At 51.6% G+C, this 5,952-nt stretch overlaps 1 pseudogene; it reads left to right on the top strand.

The window, feature by feature from the left end:
* Nucleotides 1-5,952, top strand: part of LOC104992785 — a 45,384-nt pseudogene that overhangs the window by 19,360 nt on the left and 20,072 nt on the right.

The following is a 5,952-nucleotide window of genomic DNA, read 5'->3' as shown; positions in this document are numbered from 1 at the left end:
ATCCAGTCCCATCACTTCATGGGAAATAGATGGGGAAACAGTGGCAGACTTTATTTTTTTGGGCTCCAAAATCACTGCAGATGGTGACTGCAGCCATGAAATTAAAAGACACGAAAAAAAATAAATAAATAAAAGACACGTACTCCTTGGAAGAAAAGTTATGACCAACCTAGACAGCATATTATAAAGCAGAGACATAACTTTGCCAACAAAAGTCCGTCTAGTCAAGGCTATGGTTTTTCCAGTAGTCATGTATGGATGTGAGAGTTGGACTGTGAAGAAAGCTGAGCACGGAAGAATTGATGCTTTTGAACTGTGGTGTTGGAAAGCCTCTTGAGAGTCCCCTGGAGAGCAAAGAGATCCAACCAGTCAATCCTAAAGGAAATCAGTCCTGAATATTCACTGGAAGGACTGATGTTGAAGCGGAAACTCCAATACTTTGGCCACCTGATGGGAAGAGTTGACTCTTTTGAAAAGACCCTGATGCTGGGAAAGATTGAGGGCAGGAGGAGAAGGGTATGACAGAGGATGAGATGGTTGGATGACATCACCGACTCAATGGGCATGAGTCTGAGTGAACTCTGGGAGTTGGTGATGGACAGGGAGGCCTGGCGCGCTACAGTCCTTGGAGTCGCAAAGAGTCTGACACGACTGAGTGACTGAACTGAACTGAACTTCCATTGCAGGGGGCATTGGTTCAATCCCTGGTTGAGGAACTAAGATCCCACATGCCTCGCACCATGGCCAAAAAAAAAAGAAAGAAAGAAAAAGAAATAACACTTGTAAAAAGAAGAAAAAAATTCCATCAGCCCAATAAAGCAGTGCTGCAGTCAATGCCACTGCCTCCGGTGCCACAGCATCGGGTGATCCTCTGTGAATTTAGCTTCGGGGAAACGGCAGGCTTAGGACCGAGGTGTCAGGAAAGCTGCTGTTTGACTGGGTATTGGAGCCAAGCTTTTATGGTCTCCACAACCATGATGATGCCCATTACTGCCCAGAGCGGGCTTGGGGCTGAATTGCAGTGCTCCACCTCAGCCCCTAAGATGAAATGAAGAGGGTTCCGTGTTTGTAGCAATGGTACATCCCAAGTCAAGGGGGGCCTGTGCACTTCCAAGAAGGCTCTAAGAAGGGGCCTGGAGGTGATGAATGTCATACACCATGTAGCAGAAGGAGAGCCCAAAGGTGCTGGCTTCTCATCTGCATCCCTAGGTTCTCCATGCTCAGGGGAAGGATCTGAAAGGTGCCTTCCTCTATACCTCTCCAGCTGGGGCCACCTGGCAAAATGGGAACCAGACATCAGTGTGTGTCCAACGACTTGGGCCGTTGGTGCTGGATGGATGGAGCCCCCCCTCCCACCAGGCAATGTGGCAGGGAGCGGGGGTGGAGCTGTGCTTCTCAGCTTCTCAGCAAGGAGAGAACAGATGCCTTTGTAGGGAGTTCTTTACGTGGCTCGGGATTCCATGGGTCAAGCTCAATAGCTAAGACTGAAGTAAGATCAGCCATCCTGGGTAGAAGGAGACCCAGGTGTTGGGGAGGCTCAGGGTGACCAGCAAAGCCAGACATTCAAGAGAAGGTCACACTTGGCAGAGAGTAACTGGGGAATCCTGGTATGTGGGCACAGCTCAGAGATGGGGTGCACCACACAGGCAAACTGCAAATGCCCAAGACGTGGGGCTTCTGGGCCATCCCAGGACTCCAGGCAAGTCATCAGGATAAGAACTGAAGCCCCAGGAGACGCTACCGAAGATCTGGCTGTGAGGTGGCCCTGGGGTTGAAATGCAACCACTGGCGTCTGCCCCCCTCCAGATGGGTTACAACATCACAGGCTGGATAGAGAAGAACGAAGACCCCCTGAATGAGTCAGTGGTGGGCTCGTTCCAAAAGTCGAGCCTGGGGATCCTGGCCCTTCTCTTCAAAGAAGAGGAGGTTCTGGGTATGGCTGCTCCCTCGTATGTCCAGTCTCTCTGTGCTGATGCCCTTTAGTGACCAGGAGAAGAAGAAAGAAGAAAACCAAACTCTTGTATTCAATTATTGTTGAATAAATGAATGAATAATGAATGAATGAATAACAAGTTGCTTGAGATTGTCTATGAATGCTAGTGCAATAAAGTGATGCAGAAGCATCCTGGGAGCTTCCATCAGCTGACTTGATCACAGGGCCCATACCACCTCTAAGGGGAGCAATATTGCTTTGGAGAAGCGGACACCCAAATGCGCTGTGCTTATTTTCTGCTTCCCGCTCTCCTGTCTGAGCCAAATGTCAAGCCCAGGCCTGCCTTGTACCCTGCTGAGGTTCTGTGGCCCCAGGGGAACACCCAACAGGGTCATCACTCAGAGGGACAAGAACTGCAAATATTCTTGGGCTCAGAGGTGTGCTCGCCACCAACATGCAATTCCTCTGGATGGTCTGTGGGCTCCTCTCCCCAGGCAGTGGCAGCAGCAAGCGGCCTGGGGCCAGCCCTAAATCACACAGGGCCACAGACCCTCCAGGGCGCACAACACTCCCTGTGAGTTATGCCACAGGCAGCCCGTTCACCCTCTCCCTGGTAGATCTCAATCACCTGGTGTGGAGGGCCCCCCTCAGTAGTCCCCAGAAAATCCTTTTTGAAACCAGAGAACACACATCCTTGTCACAGAGCCTGCCCCTCTGCTGGCCACTGACGTGAAGCAAGCTTCTCTCTCTTCCTTAGCTGGAAGCAAGAAGCAGAAATGAGGGTCCTCCTTCATGACTGTCTCCAGCTACTACAGCGTAAGTAGGTAGGTGCTGCCCCAGAGGTCGCCTGGTGGCCAGTACCCCCAACTTTCCCTTTCACTGGAGATGTGGTCGGGCTGCCAATTCGCAGCTCAGGATAGGATGAGTCCACTTCTATGCCTTTGGTCACCTCTTTCATTCAAGGGGTCTGTTTCCTTCTGCAGAGGCCACAAAAACCACAGACCACAGGGCAGGAAAATCCCTTAGAGATGGTCCAGTCCAACTGCACTGTTTCGGACTGAAAACCCAGGGGATGATGGGACTTGGCCAACATAACAAGTGGAAATACCAATGCCTAAGGTCTTGTGCCAGTGGGTCTTCAGGGCTGGTCACAACTTCCACAAAGTTTGGGCATTACTGGAAATATGTTCTGAAGTGCAGAAATGCAGCCAATGGGGAGACGTTGCACATAGAATGGTTTCAGTGCTTCACAAGGATCTGGCTTTCCCAAGGCAGAATGGGCCACCCCACCGCATCCCAAGTGGAAGAGGAGGGTTCAGTAGGGAGGTTTAGAATGGGGAGGGATTTGTCCATACAGGCATTACGATTCCTTCTAGAAGCGAGATTCTACAGTGAGCCGGCACTGAATTCAGAGGATCCCTCTTGTAAAACCTGTCACTCTGGGCAAGTCCCTGGACCTCTGAGAGCACTGCTATCTAACAGAACTTTCCACAATGGTGGAATGTTCTCTCCTGTCCAATATGGTGCCGCTGCCCAATGTGCTGTCCAGTACGATAGCCACCAACCACACATGGCTTGTGAGTGCCTGAGAAGTGGCTGGTGTGACCGAAGAACTGAATTGTAATCGTAGTTAAATTAATTAAACTCTAAACAAATACCTCTTCTGAGCACAGGTGTCCTGTCACACCAACACGGAGCTAATGCTTCCTTTCTCTCCACCCCCAGGAGCAGTGGAACAAGCTGATGACCACCCTGCACGGCACCTCCCCACATTCTGTCTGCTGTATCGTCCCCCATGAGTTCAAGAAATCAGGTACCTCACAGGAACATGCCTCCCAGCTGGAAGCTTTCAGGATGTGTGAAGTTGGGGTTCGTGCCACATTAAGTCCACTTGTAGTCACTGGGGTTGACTGGGGCAGGACAGGGCATTGAAAGAACCTCCAACCTCCATGGATCACCCAAAGAGCACGTTCTAGCTGCTACTCTGTATAGCTGAGTGCGGCTGGTCTAGCCAGAGTCACACTCAGGAGAGCTTTTGGTCCTTGGCTGAATTGTGGGGGACCTGGGACCCCCCTCCGGGGCAGTGACAGGAGGAGATAGGACATGGATATGCAGGTCAGCGTCCTTGAGGGACAAGAAGTGGCCTCAGATACCCCAGGGTAGTAACTCCCTGTCCTGTTCCTCCCTCTTGGCAGGCGTGAAGGCCGCCCACCTGATCATGCACCAGCTGGCTTGCAACAGAATCTTGGAAGGCCTCCGGATTTGTAGGAAGGGCTTCTCAAACAGGCTGCAGTACCGAGTTCACACAGAGGTGAGCGGTGTCTTCCTGATGCCTTGAGCACAGTTCTCGGTGTCCGCAGTTGGCTCCTGATAAACAGTCCCGTTGGAGCAGGCACTGTGGGCACCTGATGGACAGTGTCTTATTGTCACTACTTCTGTACACAATGACACAACTTTCAGTGGCCAGCACCCCGTTTCTTTGCCTGGGTGCTCTCTCTGGCTGCGAAAGTTGCTTCGCTCTTGGCAGGCTGAAATGATCAGCAATTAATGACCCCCACCCCAGCCCAGGAGCAGCTCTCAACCAAAAGGACTAAGGACAGTTGGCATATAAATACTTCAGCTCCCCAACCTTGGTGATGGGCTAACTCTGAGGCATCTTCTATACTGGCTGTCAGACAGCTGTGTGTTGGTAAATGTTTAACAACAGGGCTCCAAGTTAAAATTTAAAAAGAAAAAGAAACGAAGCCCTGATTTTTAGTATCTACTGATTTCTAAGGTATAAATACTCCCACCATGTGGTAATTTCAAGCTACTAATGTGACATCACTCTATGCGGGGTTGGTAAGAGACGCACAGAAGCTCTTGTAAGCTAGGGGGAGCTAGTCCCGCACACCAGGGTCCCCCAGTAGCATGAAGCCCCAGATGCCTGTGGTGATAACTGACTTGACGAGGTGCTTTTTGCTGGCTCCCCTGCCCCACTCCCCAGCTCTGCCACCTCTCAGATAAACTACTTGCACTTGAACCCTGGTCTCAAGTTCTGTTTCTGGGGAGCCCAAACTGAGACCTCCACCTTAGGGGTTCTTTTACTTCCTAACTGTTAGAACACATGGTCACAGATGATGGTTCGGGAAGAGTCACTAGAGGTCATCCTGTCCAAGCCCTCTGAAGTCCCTAACTGAGGAATGACTAAAGGGGGCTGCTGGCAGGTCAGGAAAAGGAGTGGTTCTGCCAGGTCTGGAAGAAAAGATCAGGAAGGAAAGGTTTTGGTGTCTTCTTGCAAGGCCCCTCCCTCTGCCTGCCATGGGCCTCGGCAAACCAAGCCTAACACCTGACTCAAAGGCCATCTCACAGATGGACGGTGACCGTGCAGGCAGACTTCCTGGGCTGCCAGCTTGGGGAGGATGGGGACTGTCATTGTCTCTCCCAACAGGTACCAAGTGCTGAACCCCGACGTGATTCCTCAGGGGTTCGTGAACAACAGGGAGGCTTCAGAGCTGCTCCTGGGGTCCATCAACCTGGATGTCAATGAATACAAGATTGGACACACCAAGGTAGGGTCTTCTCCCTCAGCCTTGTCCCAGGAAGGTCGGTGGTGACATGTGAATTCCAGCTCAGCTGTGAACCAGTTGCGTCAAACTGCTGAGAGCTTCTGTTTCCTCTTCCGAAAAATTGGGGCTGCTAAATCCAATCTCACAGGATTGGGAGTAGCGTACGTGAGAACTCAGCTCAGACACAGCGGTGTTCAGTCAACAGGAGAACTTTCCTTAGGACTGCACGGGCCCCAGATTTCTAAGAATAAAAGGAGCCAACCTGAATCAAGGTCCTGGATTGGACCAGGGCACCATGGCACATGTATGGGCAAGGTCTGGGGGTGAAGTGCCGAAGCCCAGCCCACCCACACCTCGAGCTCTGGCCCTGAGCTGGCAGGTGAGTTGGGGTTGACTCAGACTGAGCGAATGCCCGACCCTGACTCACGGGGCCGTGTCTGCTCCACTTCCTTGCCCTGCAGAATCCTGTCG

Source organism: Bison bison, unplaced genomic scaffold (genome assembly GCF_000754665.1).
Source record: "Bison bison bison isolate TAMUID 2011002044 unplaced genomic scaffold, Bison_UMD1.0 scf7180017864223, whole genome shotgun sequence".
NCBI classification, from domain to species: Eukaryota; Metazoa; Chordata; class Mammalia; order Artiodactyla; family Bovidae; genus Bison; species Bison bison.
Note: the sequence above shows the minus strand (reverse complement) of the source record. Positions and strands in the feature narration are given on the sequence as shown.